The sequence below is a fragment of the Chrysochloris asiatica genome, unplaced genomic scaffold (assembly GCF_000296735.1).
Source record: "Chrysochloris asiatica unplaced genomic scaffold, ChrAsi1.0 scaffold00039, whole genome shotgun sequence".
Taxonomy (NCBI): domain Eukaryota; kingdom Metazoa; phylum Chordata; class Mammalia; order Afrosoricida; family Chrysochloridae; genus Chrysochloris; species Chrysochloris asiatica.
Window position 1 is genome coordinate 2,574,048 of NW_006408557.1, and position 20,090 is coordinate 2,594,137.

Genomic DNA, 20,090 nt, shown 5'->3' on the forward strand with positions numbered 1-20,090 from the left:
TTCCAATTAAACTTTTTATAGGTATATAATTCATTGGCATAAATTACAGTAATAAGCCGTGCAACCCTGCCCTTAGTCAGTTGTATGCATGTACCATATTTTTTTTTCCTTTAAGTTTTTATTGTGAACTGAGTGAAAGTTTACAGGGCAGATCATCAGTTTTACATTCAACAAATCATATACTTTGTTTCATTACAATGGTTATAATCCCCTCCATATATCATCAGTTAGCAGTATTTCTATTCATTTTAGGTGTGTTATTTTTAGTTTATTTTTTAAACATTCAGGCATATATAATAACTTAAACCACCAAAGGGCACATTCTGCAAGTCTGCCACCTGGCCAATAGCTTTTAGTCCCTCTCTTTCCATGAATCTAGAGTCCTCAGCTGCTCCCTCTCTCTATTTCCCCATCCCTGCCTCCGTCTCTAGTGTCACTGCTTCTCTGGATAAGGTCCCACATTCCTCTTGTGCTATTCTGCCTTAATGGTCCCAGGGTCCTTTGTTTCTGGACTGTAAGATTAACTACTCCCCTGTTTTTATTACAAAACTTCTACGTTTACAATTGTGACAGTCACAATTAGTCATAATAATTACTCATTAGTGAATCATAAGAATCTTATCCCCATCTCTTTTTACCAGACCCATCTAGATAAGATGAAAATTATTCAGTAGGGATTCTATCTAGCCCCACATGCTCTTAAACTAAACTTCCTTTTGAAACCTTATAAGCCAGTTACTTCAAGCCTTTAACACCCCCTCATTTTAGGTAGCCAATGTCTAAGTCGCCCGTCCCTATCTACCCTGTATACAAAGGGGACAGCATTGATACTTGATCTGAAGACTCATTCCCTATCTGTTAGTATCTTGAGCTACTACTTCCATAAGTATAGGTCAAGTTCATCAAATTGTAGCAATTCATCCTTGTTTCATTTATCAAAAATTGTGGGTATTTTTTTCATTTTTCTATGTTCCTCTAGTCGAGTTCTGATTATCAAGCCATTGAGACTAGGTCTCATGGGGACTATCTACAAGTTTGGGTGTTCTTCACTTCATATCAGCTCGGTGCTTCACTCTCAGCTCTGGGCCTATGTGACTATGTCTTTGTCAATGAGCTCAGGTGTCCCCAGGACTCACCACACTTTGGACCCATAAGCCCTTTTCTCTCGATCATCTCCAGGTCAATGGGAGTCTATGGACCATGGCTGAGCTCAGGCCATTTCTTCATTGCTGCATTTTCCTCTCATCCACTCACCTGTAGACCAATGTGGTCGCCAGCAAGCTTACATGCCTGCTTATGTGTTCCCATTGAGTTTCAGTCTTAGAGAGAGGTTTGTTCTGAAGGAACTTGATTGCTTGCCTTGATGGCTTCCTGGCAAACAACTTGCTTATTCTCGTAGTAGCCAATCATACTGCCATTTTTGTTTTGGGCTTTTCCTAATGATCTGTCTTTGAAGATGTATCTTCTGTCACTCTAGCTGTTCCAGGCTGGTCTGCTTGACTTTTTGGTGGGAATGTCCCACCTAAGAATATTCTGGATAGGACTCAGGATTCCACCTAAGGTCCTATACACTGCAAAGGCTCTGCAAAAAGCCTATTTGACTGGGCAAGTTCTAGAACCCCTTTTAAATATTCCACTCAATTATAGGCTGAAGACAGGCTTACAAGCTTTCTGTAATCATTTTTCCCAACATTCCTTTCTATTCCACTCAAGTGTGTTTTTTTACAATAGTAGGCAAGGGAAACCAATATTCATAAGACAGTCAGGCATATTAGAATAATTTCCCTCTTCAGAGTATGTCTCAATCCCTATATCACAGAATCCTGTTGTTCCAAGGTTGAGCATGCATCACTATTTACCTCTGTCACATTTAGCCCATGCAAACCTGCCTCAGTGTTCCCCTATCTACCTCGTTCTTCCACCACTCCCCCTTCTTGCTGTCCCCAGCACCACCTACCCTATGCTCTACTCTTGCCTCCTTCCAACTCCCCTAACTGCTCCCCACCCTACCCCCACAGGTAACCAACAATAATTTTTTTTTCTCTTTTAGTATGGATATCTTTTCTTAAGCTTTTATAATAATGGTCTTATGCAATATGTGTCCTTTTGTAACTGATAAATTTTCACTCACAATAATATCCTCAAGGTTCGTCCATGTTAATCTGGTGACATACAGCTTCTTTGTTATTCTTCAAGGTAGAATAATATTTCATTGTGCATATGTACCAAAGTTTGTTTATCCATTCTTCCATTGATGGGCATTTAGGCTGGCTCCATCTTTTTGGAATTGTGAATAATGCTGCTAAGAACATTGGTGTGTGTGTATCTACTCGTGTGATGGCTCATATTTCTTGTGGATGTATACCAAGTAGAGGACTTGCTGGATCATATGGTATTTCTATTTCCAACTCTCTCAGCAATCCCCATACTGTTTTCCAGAGTGCTTGGACCATTTTGAAATCCCACCAACAATGTAAGAGAGTCCCAGTCTCTCAACATCCTCGTCAGCATTTATTGTCCTCTACTTTTTTGAACTCTGTTGTTATTGCTGGTGTGAGATGATATCTCATTGTTGTTCTGATTTGCATCTCTCTTATGGCTAATGATCATGAACATTTCTTCATATGTTTGTTGCCTGCCTGGATCTCTTCCTTGGTGAAGTGTCTGTTCATGTCCTGTAACTATTTTTTAATTTGGTTACTTGTCTTTTTCATGTAGATGTGTCATAGTTTCCTATAGATTTTAGAGATTAGTTTCTTGTCTGATATGTCACCGCAATTTTTTTTTTTTTTTTTCCCCATTCTGTGTGCTTCTTTTACTCTTTTGGTGAAATCTTTTGATGCACATAAGTTTCTAATTTTTTGTGTAATTTTTGCAATGTTTGGCAGTCTGTGTTTGTCCTGGATTAGTGCCCTTAAATTTGTCCCTATTTTTCATTGATGACCTTTATAATTTTGGGATTCACATTTGTGTCTTTAATCCATGCTGATTTGGTTTTTGTATATGGCGTGAGGTAAAGATCTTGTTTCAATCTTTTGCGTATCACTTTCCAGTTCTGCCAGCACCATCTGTTGAAGAGACTGTCTTCCCTACTCAATGTACTTTGGCCCTTTGTCAAAGATCAGTTGGCTGTATGTGGATGGGGTAATTTCTGAATTCTCAATTTTATTCCATTGATCTATGTATCTTTTATTGTACTAGTATCAGGGTGTTTTGACCACTGTAACCATGTAGTAAATTGTGAAATCAGGGTGTCAGAGGCCTCCAACTTTGTTCTTTTTCTTATGTAGTGCTTTGCTTATCCTGGGTTCCTTTCCTTTCCATATAAAGTTTGTAATTGTTTGTTCCATCTATCAAAAGAAGGTCGATGGAATCTGGAATGGAATTGTGTTATATGTGTCAATTGCTCTGGGTTGTATTGATCTGTCTCTCACTATCACCCTCTTTCTTCTTCTAACCTCCCCCTTGTTGTATACTGTCTGTGTGTATGTACCAGAGTTTGGTTAACCATTCTTCTGTTCATGGGCATTTAAGCTGTCTCCATCTTTTTGAGATGTCTCTTATAAAAAACACACTGAAGGATTCTATTTCCTTCTTCATCTGCTGGTATACTTAATCCACCCACATTCAGTGTAATTGTCAATAGGTATGAATTAGTTGTTGTCATTCTGTGTTTTTTTGTGGTTCTGCTGGATTCTTTGTTCTATATGATTTTCTATGGTGAGTTTATTTTGTTTCTGGGCTTTCTTGTCATTTTCATTTCTGTTATGTTAATGTTTACTAAATCTTTCTGATCTTCTTTTATATTTTGATGCGAAGGTGTATTATTATTTTGAGGTTGCCCTGTAATTTATTATTTTTTTTTCCTGATTCAAATAGTCTGTTTTATCTTGAAATCTTCCTTGACGTTTAGAAGTTCTGAGTCTGCACTATTCCATCTTTTTGCTCTGTAGTTGACTTCAGTATATACATTGATAATTCTGGTTCCCTATTTTGAGTCTTGTAGGTTTGTTTTACTTTAAATATGTCTATATCTGTATTTACTTCTGTTGTAGCACAGTAGGATCAGTCCTGGACTATGAACCACAAGGTCAGCAGTTCAAACCCACCAGCTGTTCCTTGAAAACCCTATTCAGAGTCACTATGAGTTGGAACTGACTCGTCAACACATAACAACAGCAACAACAAATATCTGGATTGAGTTTTGCGTGGTATTTTCATATGTAGTAATTTCAGGTTGTTGTATGCTGTTGTTGGTTCTCAGTCCAAAGAATGTCCTTTAATATTTTATTGTCAAGTTGGTCTGATAATTAAAAATCCCTTTAATTTCTGTTTATTGGGAATGTTCTACTTTTACATTCGTGTTTGAGGGATACTTTTGTTAGATATATGATTGTTGGTTGGCATTCTTTCTCTTTCAGAGTTTTGTACATATCATTCTACAACTTTCTTGCCTGTATGGTTTCTACTGAGAAATCTGAGCTTAGTCCTATTGGTTCGTCTTTGTAGGTAACTTTTCATTTTTCCCAAGCTACTCTCAGGATTTGTTCCATGTCTTTGATTTTAGAAGCTTTAATTATGATATGTCATGGTGATTTTCTTTTGGGATCTATATTGTGTGAGGTTCGTTCATATTCTTGTATGTCTAATGTCTTCTCTTTCATGACATTAAGGGAGTTTTCCTCCAACAACTCTGACAATTTTCTCTGTGCTTATATCTTTCTGTTCTGAATTTTGATCACTCATAAAATGTTCTTCTTCATGGCATCCAACATAACTCTTAGGCTTTCTTTGGATTTTTTCATTCTTTCTTTCTGTTGGTTCTTCTAGTATACTATGATTGAGAGACTGATTTTCAAGATCACTAATTTGACCACATGGTTTACTATGCCAGAAATGACAAATTGAAGAGGAATGGTGTTGCATTCATTGTGAAAAAGAACATATCCATATCAGTCATAAGGTATAAGACTGTCTATGATAGGATAACATGCATGCACCTACAAGGAAGCCCAGTTAATACCACTATTATTCAAAGTTACCCACCAACCACAAAAGACTGTGAGGATGAAATAGAAGAATTCTACCAACTTCTTCAATCTGAAATTGATAAAACATGCAATCAAGATGTATTGATCATTACTGGTGTTGGAATGCAAAGGTTGGGAGCAAAGAGGAAGGATCAGTAGTTGGAAAATATTGCCTTGGTGATAGAAATGATGCTGGAGATCACATGATAGAATTGTGTAAAATCAATGATTGTTCATTTCAAATACCTTCTTTAGACAGTATAAGAGATGACTATACACATGGAACTTGACAAATTGAATACACAGAAATCAAATTGACTACATCTGCAGAAGGAGGCGATGGAAAAGCCCCATATATATCAGTGAAAACAAGGCCAGGGGCAGACTGTGGAGCAGACCATCAATTACTCATATGCAAATTCAGACTGAAGCTGGAGAAAATGAAAACAAGTCCATGAGAGCCAAAATATGACCTTGAATCGATCCCACCTGAATTCAGAGATCATCTGAAGAACAGATCTGATACATTAAATACTAAAGACCGAAGACCAGAAGAGTTGTGGGATGACATCAAGAACATCATACTTGAAGAAAGCAAAAAGTCCTTAAGAAGATAAGAAAGAAGGAAAGGGTCAAAATGGATGTCAGAAGAGACACTGACATTTGCTCTCCAGTGTAGAGATGCTAAAGCAAATAGAAGAAATGAGGAGGTACAAGAGCTGAACAGAAAATTTCAAAGATCAACTCGAGAAGATAAAGCCAAATATTACAACAAAATGTGCAAAGATCTGGAATCAGAAAACCAAAATGGAAGAACACGCTCAGCATTTCTCAAACTGGGGGAACTGAAGAAATTTTCAAGCCTCTACTTTTGTTATTGAAAGATTCTCTGGGAAAATTATGGAATGATGCAGAAAGCAAGAGAAGATTAAAGGAATACACATAGTCACTGTACCAAAAGGAAATGATTAATGTTCAACCATTTCAAGAGGTAGCATATGATCAAGAGCCAATTATACTGAAGGAGGAAGTCCAAGGTGCATTGAAGGAATTGGCATAGAACAAGGCAGCAGGAATTGAAAGGATGAAAATCAAAATCTTTCAAGAAAGTGAGGAGACACAAGAGGCACTCATTCATCTCTGCCAAAAAATTTGGAAGACAACTATCTGGTCAACTGATTGGAAGAGATCCCTATTTGTGCCCATTCCAAAGAGATGTGACCCAACGGATTGCATAAATCATCTGACAATCCTTTTGATATCCTATGAGAGTAAAATTTTACTAAAGGTAATATAGAAATGGCTGCAAGCATACAACTTCCAGAGGTTCAAGCTAGATACAGAAGAGGCCGTGGAATGAGCAATATCATTGTTGATGTCCGATGGATCTTGGCTGAAAGCAGGGAATATCAGAAAGATGTTTACCTATGCTTTATTGACTACACAAAGGCTTTCAATTGTGTGGATAATGACAAGCTATGGACAACATTGTGAACTATGAGTATTCCGGAACACTTAATTGTGCTAATGAGGAATCTGTACCTGGACCAAGAGGCAGTTGTTCAAACAGAACATTGGAAAATTGAATGGTTTAAAATTTAAAAAAGGTGTGTGACAGGGTTGTATTCTTTCACCATACTTATTCAACCTGTATGCTTAGAAAATAATCTGAGAAGCTGGGTTCTATGAAGAAAAATGGGGCATCAGGATTAGAGGAAGACTCAATAACAACCTGTGATATGCAGGTGATACAACCTTGCTTGTTGAAAGTGAAGAGGACTTAAAACATTTATTGATGAAGATCAAAGAACAAAGCCTTCATTTGGATTACATCTCAATGTAAAGAAAACAACAATCCTCATCACTGGACCAATAAACAACATTCCTATCAATGGAGAAAAGATTGAAGTTGTCAAGGACTTCATTCTTCTTGGATCAACTAACAATACTCAGAGAAGCAGCAGTCAATAAATCAAATGACGTATTGCATTAGGCAAATCTGCTGCACAAGACCTTTTTAAAGTGTTGAAGAGCAAAGATGTCAGCTTGAGGACTAAGGTGCTCCTGACTCAAGTCATGGTATTTTCAATAATCTCTAATCTCATATGCATGTGAAAGCTGGACAGTGAATGAGGAAGACTGTAGAAGAATTGATGCCTTTGAGTTATGGTGTTGGAGAAGAATATTGAAAGTGCCATGGCTGCCAAAAGAACCAAAAATCCGTTTTGGAAAGAGTGCAGCCAGAGTGCTCCTTGGAGGCCAAGATGGCCAAACTTCATCTCTCATACTTTGGACATATTGTCAGGAAGGACCAGTTGCTGGAGAAGGATATCATGTTTGGTAGGGTGGCGGGTCAGAGAAAAAGAGGAAGACTCCAACGAGATGGATTGGCCAAGTGGCAGCATCGATGGACTCAAGCGTGGCAACATTATTGAGGTTGGCACCATATCGGGCAGTGTTTCTTTCTGTTGTGTATAAGGTTGCTATGAGTTGGTACTGACTCAATGGCACCTAACAACAACAATTTGGACTTCCATTGCTTCTCATCTTCTCCTTTGCACTTTCAATGTATTCTCCATTTCTGAGGTCTTAGAATTAATAATTTGGATTTCTAATCGAAGCTTTTGTATTGTTTCAATATGTGCATTTTTTTTCCATTTTTGTCTTACAACATTTTCCTGAATTCCTCTAAAGTTTTTATTGTGTCCTCCTTGCATCCCTCAATCTTCTACTGATCATTTGAATTACCTAATTATCATTCTTTTGAATTATTTTTAGGATATTTCTATGGCCTTATCTTCCTCAGAAACTTTTTGTGGATAATCAGTTTGGCCATTTTTTTGAGCCATTCTCTCTTGTTTCTTCATGTGATTTCAAATTGTGTGGTCTCCAGGTTGTTGGGGGTTATTGAATCTAGAGGGAAGAAATATCTTGCAATGGTGGGCTCTTGCAATTTAAGTCGCTCATGAGGTGGTTGTGGAACGGGAGTAAAAGTAGAGTTTCTGGTCCTAGATAGAGTTCCCCAGTGTTTTCTATGTTCAGGGAACTCAGTTTGAACGTAGTTCATGGGTGCTCTTTATAGGAGAGTCTTAGGATCAATATTGCTTTAGCTATGTTATGTATCTTGCTTTTCCACATAAAGTTGAATATTGACTTTTCCTTTTATGCAAAAAAGGCTATTAGAATTTTGTTCAGGATTATGTTGAATCACTAAATCATTTTGGATAATATTGATATCTTAACAATATTAAGTCTTCCAATCTATGAAAATCTTTCTATTTATTTAACTGTTCTTTAATCTATTGTAGTAATATTTTATAATTTTAATTATAAGTCCTTCAAATCCCTGATTAAATTTATTCCTGAGTATTTTATTCTCTTTGATGTTATTATAAATGTAATTGTACCTAACTTTCAGATTTTTCATTACTGGTGTATAGAAACCCATTTGGTATTTGTTTGTTGTTAACTATGAAACTCTTAGGGCTGTTGATTCACCCAGCAACTTAGAAACTTTCACTAATGAAATGTAAGACATCTTCAATGTGCATAACAAGAGTTATGAGTGTGTAGGTGTGTAAACAAGAAAGAGAGAGATTTATCCAAGCTCTTTACATACATACTGTATTTAATAATTTAGCCATTCAAGAAACCTAACTTTGATGATCAAAAATATTATGGCATTTTGCTCCATTACATATCAAAGTCAACCTTTTGGCCTATAAGCCACAGCTAAGGACAACTGGATGGCAGAAGCAAACGAGTTTGAACTTAGTCCTTCACTAGCTAAATAATAGTAATAACAGATGTTGAGGTGTTGACTGGTTCCTTTGTTTAAGCACCTCACCTGAATTTTTTTCATTTAATAACCACAATACTATGTGGTAGGGATTATAATCATTCCCATAGTACCAAGACTTAAAAATAGACACAACAGTGAATACATGACAAATTTGAAGTGTTAACTCAGAATTTTAAGTTCATAAAGACAATTATCTAGTTATTTTATCTTAAGAAACAAAATAGACTATTATGTCAGTGATCACTTGTCAATGTTTACAAATTCACCACAGTCTACTAATTCAGTAACTCTCTGTCTTGATCTGATGATACCCTCCATTTCAATGCTTTTGTGATTTATTTAGAGTTGCTTTAATTTTTTTTTTTTTTTTCCTTTAAACCAAGAGGTGGGTCCATGATTTGGTCAACTTTTAGCTCTTTGTCTACAGAACAGTGCCAACATTGCAAGTGAGTTGAAATAATTAACAAATGAGACATTTTTTTCTACAGCCCACAAGTCCTGTTGGCTACTAAGGTTTATGTGATTAGGGCTAGCACTGAACAGCAGGGTGTGGCACCAGTGTTTCTGATCCATCGTGATTGCCATTAGTTCATTAGTCAAATTTGTTCAAATGATAAGCCCGGAGAATTTCAAAATCTCTCTGGGAGTAGGTGCAACCTAATGTTGGCTCTAGTTTACTAGTAATCAGGCCTGTCTAACTATAGAAAGTTGTTTCTTGAGATGACAGATATTTCTACTTATTCCTGTCATCTCTGCTCAAATAGTGCATGTTTAGTGGAGTTTTTCACTTCTACACATAGATTTAGTATATCTTTTCTTATGTTTATCACCGTCTTTTTCTGTGGTTGTGAATTTACTTGTTAGCTTTCATACTAACATTAGGACCAAACTCAAAAGCAAACACATGATTATGTAATTTCACCTGGGAATTTTCTTTGTTAATTTTCTTTGTTTTGTGAGGGCCTGCCACATAGAAAGCCTTCATAAAAAATGCAATGAATGAATGAATGCTTTCTGTCTTTTCTTATAATGATGGTACTGAATATGCATGAAACCAGCACATCTGTCTCATAAAGACCTTCTTTTTGGTGTTAGTTTTAAAGTATGCTAAATAGGTTTTGTCTGCATTTCAGTGGTATCCCAAATTAAGGTCCAAGCTTTGATCTCTTTTCTCATCCCCCATAGGGGCCAGAAACTTGTCTTAGTGTAGAAAGCTTCAGTCTGACCAAGGATGTGGTCTAGGATTGGGGTAAAATTGTAATCTGTGCCATTCTTTAACTATACATGTGCACTTGGAGCTTATTCTAGGGGCAGATTAGAGAGTTATGAAGGCTCATCCCATCCCCGAGTTCTGGAACTGTTGTTCTATCACTGATGTACAAAATACTTAATCCTTTATTAAACCTGACCTTCTGTTTCTTTGCAAAAGTTCCTGTGGTTTTTAAATACCAGAGAACCTTGGTCTTTTCACAGGCAAATTTTTCTTTTTTTAAAAAAAGGTATCTATGCAATGATGTCAACATTTCAATCTTCAGTTCTAAAGCCTGATATTATTTTATAAATATTGTATATTTCCACATACATCTCATTTCAGGGGAAAAAACATATTTTCCTTAGAAAGTACTGGCACATAGAACTCACAGATATCTTGAAAACTCAATACAGTTTTTGCAGTGGTCTCAAAAAACTCAGTTGCACTCATGAAAACTCAAAATTGCCTTAAAAACATACAAAGAACATTGGCATTTTAGAACCAAGTGTAATTCATTCACAAGCAGCACAATATTTGTTTATTTAACAAATGCTCACTGAGTAGCTGGTGTGTATCAGGCATTGTGCACTGTTTATACAAGAAACATAGGTCTTATCCTTACAATCTGATGGAGAAGACAACATAAGCAATTATGACAAGATAAAGTCAGTGGTGAATACTAGGACAGATATGCTGCAGAGGAATTGGAGGGACTGGATAGAGGAAGGGGTCAAGGAAGACTCTGGGTGCTTCTGAGGATCTGAACACTCTTTTATAATTCTTTCCAGGCTTCCATTGTCCTGGAAGTGAAACTCAAATGCCTCCCTGTACAAATGCAAGTGATCATTATTTTTACTTATCTCTAACTGCAATCCAACACTTCCTTCCATCGTGACTATAGTCACAAACTACAGGTCTTGTGACTTTGGCATTAATAGAAATCACAGATATTGCCTATTGCATTATACTTTCTGCAGATGTCTCAATATGCAATTTATGTTCATTGTACCCCTCATACTTATCTTAATAAAAGGATTTCCTCTGTAATCTTTTGTACTTTGTTAATACATTTAAAAACCATATTCCAGGTAGGATCCAAAATCTTTGCCTATTGCCAAAGAGGTCCATACCAAGCCCCCACACCAAACCATTACCACTGAGTCAATTCCAACTCATAATGGTCCTGTATAGAGTTTCTGAGACTGTAAATCTTTGTGGTAGTAGACATCCTTATCTTCTTCCATGGAGTAACTGGTGGGTTTGAACTCAATGCCTAAACAACAGTGCCATCAGATATCTGTGTCAAGGGGTACATGGACCACACACACACACACAAAGTCCTAACCCACCATTTTTTTCCTTATTGGCCACTACCCAAATTGCTCAAGCCTTATACCAGATCATGGGCTTCTTCCTCTACCTATAAGGCTCTCTCTAGAGCTATCTGCTCCACTGGCTTCTTATTTATTATTCAGGTCTCATTTCAGATCTCACTATCTTCACAATTTAGACCTATTCTCGAACTGTTCTTTAATCACTTGGCCTATTTGATTTCTTCATAACATTTTTTCCTACTTGAAATATTCACATTTATTGGTTTATTGGGAAACTCTCCCACTAGAGTGGACTTTATAGTAGAGCAAGAGTCTCAAATGCTTTGTCCTTTTGTATACCCCAGAGTCTCAACAAGTGCTGGAATGTAGGACTCAATAAATGCTCACTGGTCAAAGAGTGCTAGATAGGGTGTACAGAGACAAGAACAGCCCCAAGAACACCAAATGCATGAGCAAATGTATGAAAGGGACAGAGACAGCACTCAGGAGTATTTTTTGGAAACAGACTGACAACAATGTTGACAATATACATTAGTCTTCCTGCTCTCCCTGGCTTCTCTCAGCAAGAATAATGCAGGCCCAGTATAATTCTTCTGGATAAGAATAGATGATAAAATTGGAAGAATTCATTGATTTTTACAGACAAACCTGAAAAAAGACTAATGCATCAGATTGCTTAGCTCTATCTTATTGCCTAACCCTGCGGCCTATTTCCCCCAGTGAAGATGTGCTGGCATTATTTACATAATGTGCAACTACAAGCTACCAAGATTTGGGAATTGATATAGCTGGCCACAGACATTCTTTTCAAAGGTACTCACAATAAAATTAGATTTTTGAGCGAACTTGTAGCATACAATTCTGGTTCCCGAAGAGCATGCCGTGCAAGAGAGGAGAAAAAAGGTAAAAAAGCTAATGGGTTCCTTGCTGCCAGGATGCAGTGTCTTGACACACAGTTTGAGATGTCTGAATCTGACATTTAATAGCTGAGATGATAGTAGCCAAATAATTCTTGAGGTCACATTCATGCAGAGTTCCTGAAAAGGTGAGAAATCGCTGAAATCTATAATGACAAAGCTGATGAGAAGATTGATGAACTAGTGATGCTAACAGGACAGACCGTTAAAATAGCTTGTGGATGATTTATCCTCTTCATAGTAGATACAATTGACAATAGGGGAGTGCTAATTAGATACCAACCACTGTGAAAATACCAGAAATTTGTTTTGGCTTGGTATTGGTAATTTTATATTATTTAAGCAGAGTCCACATCATTTTTCAGTAAGTGTTTCTCTTTAGACTTAAATTTCATGTGCTTTCAATATTTTCTTCTTTTTCCTAAATTTTCAGCCTGGTTGATTTGAAATCAAAAATGAGAAAAAAGAAAAAAGTATGAGAGGAAGGAAATGACAATGAGAGAAATGGTTGTTGTTGTTAAGTGCCACTGAGTTGGTTCTGATGCACAGCAACCCTATATAGGGTTTCTGAAGAGTGGTTGGTGGATTAGAACTACCAAACTTGTGGTTAGCAGTCTAATGATTATCCTACAGCACCACACTAGGACTCTGAGAGAAAAGATAGTTTATTAAAAAAAAAAAAAAAAAAAAGAGGAAGGAAAAAAGAAGTTTAAATGTAATAAAATGAAATAATTAATGCTCACTTCTATTCCTTTCTTGTTGTTAGGTGCTATTGAGTCGGTATCCAACTCATAGCGACCCTATGCACAACAGAATGAAACATTGCCCAATCCTCTAGTCTGTTGCTTATTTGGATAATGTAACCATCATTTATTGAGAAACTGTCATGGGCTTGGTGTTTTGCTATGCATTTTATGCATTATAAGCATGACATATTGGGTTACACATTGAGTTGCTAACAGGAACGTCAGCAGTTCAAACTCACCAGGTGCTCCTTGGGAGAAAATGAGGTTAATCTGCTCCCATAAAGATTTACAGACTCACACCCAGAGTCCTAGAAACCCTATACAGGATGACAATCAGTCAGAACCGACTCAATGGCACACACCTACCACCACCACCATCTGCCAGACATTGTGCTAAGTGTGAATGAACCCTCACAACACTTAAAGAAATCTACTTGCTATAAGTAAGGAAACTGAGGCAGATAGGGAGTTAAAACATTGATTAAAATATGCTGTCTTCTTTTAATGAGTGTAAGAATTTCCATAAAGTAATTTCGACAAGGTCCTTCACATGGTAGTAATTTATGAGTTAAACTTTTGCTAAGAAATACAACTAAGACAATTTAAGGAAATGTGACACTGTAGAATAAGCACTGAGTTACTAACCAAAAGGTTCAAACCACCAGCATCTCTTCAGATACCCTATACAGGGTTACTATGAGTCAGAACTGACTCAATGGCAATTTACAACAACAGCAATAACAACATAAAGTAAATAAGCATTTTATGAAAATTAACTCTTAACTTCAGTTACAAAAGAGAAAGCAGTAAGTCATTCCCAAAATGAGTGAAATGCCAAGTGGCCCCTGAGTGGAAAGTAACTAAAATAGCCTGGAATAATTAGACATCTGGTACTTGGAAAAAATGTGGTCTCCTTCTGTTCCTTTTCTGGTTTGCACTGGGTTGGAATGAGGAGTCCTTAGAGGCGAGGATTGAAGACTAGGTGCATGCAGAGCCGAAAGGAGGTCAGCCTCCAAAATAGTCTCACAATCTGAAGCAGCTATAGCTAATTGCCAAGAGCTAACTTGCAAAGGCTTTTGAGGTAAAGTTGAGGAGAAACCTGGAGCTGTGTACAAAACAGAGGAAACTATTTTATTGGAGCCAAGGGAAGTGATGAGTCAGAAAGTCAGATTTGAATCAATTCTAACAAATGAAATGAGGTTGTGAGAAAGCTTATAATAGTACAATTATTAGTGAGGTAAGTAGGTAAATGTTTCTTTAAACATATAAAACAGCAAGTTGGATAGGAATCATCTATTTTAATAGCAAATGTAGATTACCTTTAGTACTATAAAGAATGCTATGTGGATAAAACCCAGATTGAGCAGAAGTAAGTAGAGTTCCATATGAATTTCAGGAGAAGAATTTATCTTGTATATTTTTAGAGTGTTTAGAATGAAGAAAGTAGGCAGGCATGACACAGAGACCTTTGCCAACATGTTAGGATGATACATTCTGGATAATATCAAAGTGCATATGAACTATGGTTAATATAAAAATAAATGAATGAACCAGGTATGCATCCATTTTGGTGCTTATTGACAGCAGGGCTGGTGATGGCAACAATGCCTACCATTCCAACAGATGCCAAAGCTAATGAATGCAGGTATCTTTCTATTCTTGAGGGTTAATGGGATCTTGACCATCAAGTAAAGACTTAGAGAGTCTCTGATTCTTGTTGTTAAGTGCCTTTGAGTCAGTTATGACTCATAGAGACACTGTATAGCATTTCCAAGGAGCAGCTAGTAATTTTGAACCACCAACCTTGTGATTCAAACCAACTTTGCAGTTCAATGCTTTATCCCACAGCACCACACTGCAAGTCTCTGATAGGAGTTCTTCTTTTTAATGTCTCTGTCAGAATCCTCTGATCTATGTCTGAACATCCACAACCATATTACTCTCACTAGTTCTTGGTGATGGGTTCTGAAGGCTTGCCATGGGCCCAACATAAATCTCACTGGAGTTTGTCATGCTGAAGTCACACCTCCAGTTCCAGCCTCTCATTCTGTTACTCATGATATTCGTTTGTTGGCAAATGAGAGCTTCAGTCAAAAGAAAGAGATTGTTGTTGTTGTTATGTGCCGTGGAGTCGGTTCTGACTCATAGTGACCCTGTACAGGGTTTCTGAGGCTATGAATCTTTATGGGAGCAGAAAGCCTCATCTTTCTCCCATGGAACAGCTGGTAGTTTCAAACTGCTGACTGTGAGATTAGCAACCCAATTCGTAACCACTACTCTACCAGAGCTCCTTAAAGAAAGAAATAGAAAGATCAAATATACTTCTGCGGCAGCAGCCAATGAAGAATAGCAGTCATGGCTGTGCACTACTGTATGGCCATTGGCTTCAACAAGGGTCACACATTAACCAAGAACAGGCGCAAGCTGAGGCATAGCCATTGCCTTGGGTGCCTCACCAAGTTCTTGTGGGGTATGACCTGGAGCTATTTGCCTTTGCACCTTATTAGCACCATGCCATGGAGCTGCTCTATGTCTCCAAGGACAACTGGTACTCAAGTTCATCAACAAAAGGTTGAGGAAACACATCAATACCAAAAGGAAGTGAAAGGAGCTCAGTAACATCCTGGCCACCAGGAGGAAGGTGGCAGCCAAGAAGGACTGAGCAGGTCCCTGGCCACCATGCCCCTCGTCCCCCACAAAAAATAATTTTAAATAACCTTTACAGAAACAAACAAACAGACAAAAAGATCAAATATATAATTAGACATGTTTCATGTCTGTGTGGTTGGTGGGTAGGTCTGTGGGTTTTTTGTGGGTGACTTTGCCGCAGTGGTGTCAGCAGAATCCTCCAGCAAAGGAAGCTGAATTTGATCCATGAACTTGAAGTTCGAGTTGAGAAACTGTACAACTACAAAAGAAATTATACATAGTTACAATTATACAATAACATATTATTATGTATACATAGTATATCATTTTATATTATAATTATAAAAATATTATTATAATTGTATATATAATTACAAATATAAATAATCAGGTAGGTTTCATTGGTGCAGCAGAATAATGCATTGAACTGCAAGATCATTTTGAACCACAAGGTCAGCATTTCAAGCCTACCAGCTGCTCCTGAAACCCTATATAGGGTCGCTATGAGTCAGAACTGACTAGGTGACATTTAACAACAACAACAGTGTTCTTTTCAGTTTGTCTTATAATTTTTTTAAGAGCATGGCAGGGATTTCCATTAATAATAAAGATGTAGAATTAGAGACTCGTTGACAGGAGATAATTGGCATAATATTGCATTCCCTTAAATTCTGTCTGAGAGTTCTGTGAGTAGAATTAAAGCTTTTAGGAGGAAATATACTTATTCAATCTATATGCTGAGCAAATAATTCAAGAAGCTGGGTTATATGAAGAAAAAATACTTCAGGATAGGAGGAAGACTCATTAGCAATCTGCCATATGCAGATGATACAACCTTGCTAGCTGAAAGTGAAGAGGACTTCAAATACTTACTTATGAATATCAAAGACCACAGCCTTCATTATGGGTTCCGCCTCAAGGTAAAGGAAACAAAAATACTCAATACTGGACAAATGATTAACCACAAGATAAATAAGAAAAGATTGAAGTTGTCAAATACTTAATTTTGCTGGAACCAACCATCAGCACTCAAGTCAAGAAATTAAAGAATGTATTGCATTAGGCAAATCTGCTGCAAAACACCTCCTTAAAGTGTTGAAGAGCAAAGATGTCAATTTGAGGACTAAGGTGTGCATGATCCAAGCCATGGTATTTTCAATAAACTCATATGCATGTGAAAGTTGGATAACAAGTAAAGAAGACCATAGAATTGTTGTATTTGAGTTATGGTGTTGGTGGAGAATATTAAAAGTACCGTGGACTTCCAAAAGAACAAACAAATCTGTGTTGGAAGAGGTACAGCTAGAATGCTCCTTGGAGGTCAGAGCCTTTGTCTCTCATACCTCAGGCATATTATCAGGAGGGAACAGTCCTTGGAGAAGGACATCATGCTTGGTAAGGTGGAGGGTCAGCATAAAAGAGGAAGACCCCCTAACAAGATGGATTAGCACAGTGACAGCAACAGTAGGCTCAAATGTAGCAATGATTGTGAGGTAGGTACAGGACCAGGCAGTGTTTAATTCTGTTGTGCCTAAGGTCACTATGAGTTGGTACTAACTTGATGGTACCTAAGAGCAACAATAACAGGAGGAAATTATATATATGTTGTTAACTGCCATCAAGTCCCTTGTAAAAACAGCAAGGCTGAGGTATCTGATCTCCTCTCACTTCCTGAGAAGGAGAGAGAATCACCATCAGCACCCATCCAAAGCTGATTCCTTTGAAGGAGACGTCAGACATACATTCTCTCTTTACCAATTTTGACACCAGATGTCCATCTCATGTCACTCTTTACTTCTCTACTGGGTTCCATAATTCATTACACAATGGCCACATAGAACTCTTGGCAATATTCACAATTATGGGGCTTCTGAGGGAAGTAGTAGGTTACATTTCAGGACTATGAAAAACTCAGGATACAGTTCTGTCAGAACAGATTCTCAGCCATGCCCACAGGCAAAATTCCCCCTGGGCCTTTGCCTCTTGGCCTCTTGGCTTTCAGACTCTCTAGGGACTCCTGCGCATCTAGTGTTGGCCTCTGCCTTGCTTAGACAAGTCTTACAAAGCTCTTTTGCTTTACCAACAATTGTACAGAGGCTGAGCAATTCTACCAGTAAGCCTTGGACTGAAGACGCTCAGCTCTCTCCTTACTAAGGATGGAGAATAGCTCTGCCAAGTGACCAGAGGCACCCCACTCACTAGCAAACCTCTTGCCTGAAGAATCTCAGTTTTCTTACTCTGTGGGCTGGGAAGCTCATTGTTCCATCTACAGCCAGTTTCCTGTTCTACTGTTTTTGCTGCCACCATTTTTCTGTCACTACTTACCACTCAATGTCTCTCGCTGTCACTTCCTGTTTAAGGTGTTAAAACTCTCTCTCTCTCTCTCTGTCTATCTCTATGTCTCTTGAGTCTAAGACATTTAGATGCAGAAATCCTAGGTCCAAAGGACATACCCTGCTTCCATGTCTTCTTTTTGGTGGTAGTGAAGTCTTCCTCTACTATGGAGTGGCAAAACTGAACAGTACACTTTTTGCATGGTCCAATCCCAACAGCATTTCAAGAACCTTGTCTACGTTATTAACAAGCTGTTAGCATAGTGGTTACAAATCGGGCTATAAACCACAAGGTCAGCAATTCGAAACTACCAGCTGTTCCGTAGGAGAAAGATGAGGCTTTGTGCTCATGTAAACATTTACAGCCTCGGAAACCCTGTACAGCATCGTTATGAGTCGTAACAGACTCCATGGCACATAACAACAACAATCTCTTTACTGGTCCACAAGCACCTAATTTATGTAATCCCACTCAATCAATGTGTGGAAGTTACACAGTCTATGACATCACAACCCTTGACAATAACACTGTTTCAAGCTTGAGGCTTCTGTATTTTAGTGACTTTGCAGCTGGTTAAATATTAACTTGAGGGTTTTATTTTGGAAAATATTAAAGTAATGGATATTGATTTTCTGTTGAATATCTACACACTACCTTTGAAATGGGAAAGAGGAACACAGTGTTTTCTGAAACCGTATGTATAAAATGAATGACAGATTCATTTCATGTCACTTTTGAGCAGTCCATATACCTCATTACATCTCCACAAAAGCAAAATTATTGATGATACAAATTCAATAGCATAAAATACATGAAGAAATGTTCATGATCACTAGCCATCAGAGAGATGCAAATCAAAACAACAATGAGATATCTCACACCAGTATTAACAGCAAAGATCAAAAAGGCAGAAGACAACAAATGCTGGTGGGATGCAGAAAGACTGGGACCCTCCTACATTGTTGGTGGGAATGCAAAACGGTCCAACCACTCTGGAAAGCAATATAGCGCTTCCTCGTAAGGTTGGAAATAGAAATACTGTATGACCCAGCAATTCCTCTACTTGGTATCTACCCACAAGAAATGCAAGTCAAAACACGAGTAGATATATGCACACCAGTGTTCATAGAAGCACTATTTACAATAGCAAAAAAATGGAGTCAACCAAAATGCCCATTAATTGAAGAATGGATAAACAAACTGTGGTACATACACACAATGGAGTACTACACTATCTTGAAGAACAACAAGGAAGCTGCAAGCCATCACATAACATGGATGAAGCTTGAGGACATTAAGCAGAGTGAAATCAGTCAGTCACAAAAAGAGAAATACCGTATAAGACCATTATTGTAAAAGACTAAGAAAAAGAACCCACCCAAAAGGGAGGGAGGAAAAAATTCAATAGTATACATAATTGTTACTGATGTTGTTATTGTTAAGTGTTGCTGAGTTGGTTCCAACTCAAAGTGATGCTGTATAGACTTTCTGAGCCTTTAAATCTTAATGGGAGCAGAAAGCCTCATCTTTCTCCCACTGAGCATTTGCTGGGCTCAAACCATGGGCCTTGTGGGTCACAGTCCAGTGTTTTCATATGATACCTTCATGCTCCCACTATACTTGATTGGTGGTGTAAACATGATTAGAATATGCTAAAATAGTAATATTTTAAAGAAACTAACAAAGCTCAAAATAAACAGCATTCTCATTTTATAATTGATAAATGAAATTTTGTTTTTAGTTCTGTCTGCACTGAATTTTAAGTGAAGTTTGAAGGAGTCAAGTCAATTCCTGTAAAATTTATAAGTGTGCTTTTACTTGGTAATGGCCTTGTACCACAGGCCCTTCAGTGGTAGAAAGTTCTGGGTAGAACTGGGTCCAGAAGTTCACTCCACTAGCTTATGTCCATTGACATGTTTCTTACTATCTGCTTACTAGCTGTCACTATTAGCTTGTCCATTTTTAAAATGAAGAAAATAGTATTGAACTCACAGAGTTGTTGAAGATATTTGTGAGTAGAACCAGG

At 37.6% G+C, this 20,090-nt stretch overlaps 1 pseudogene; it reads right to left on the reverse strand.

The window, feature by feature from the left end:
• The window catches only part of LOC102827870, a 53,022-nt pseudogene extending 34,985 nt beyond the window's left edge, over positions 1–18,037 (reverse strand).
• Between the last annotated feature and the right edge of the window lie 2,053 nt (positions 18,038–20,090).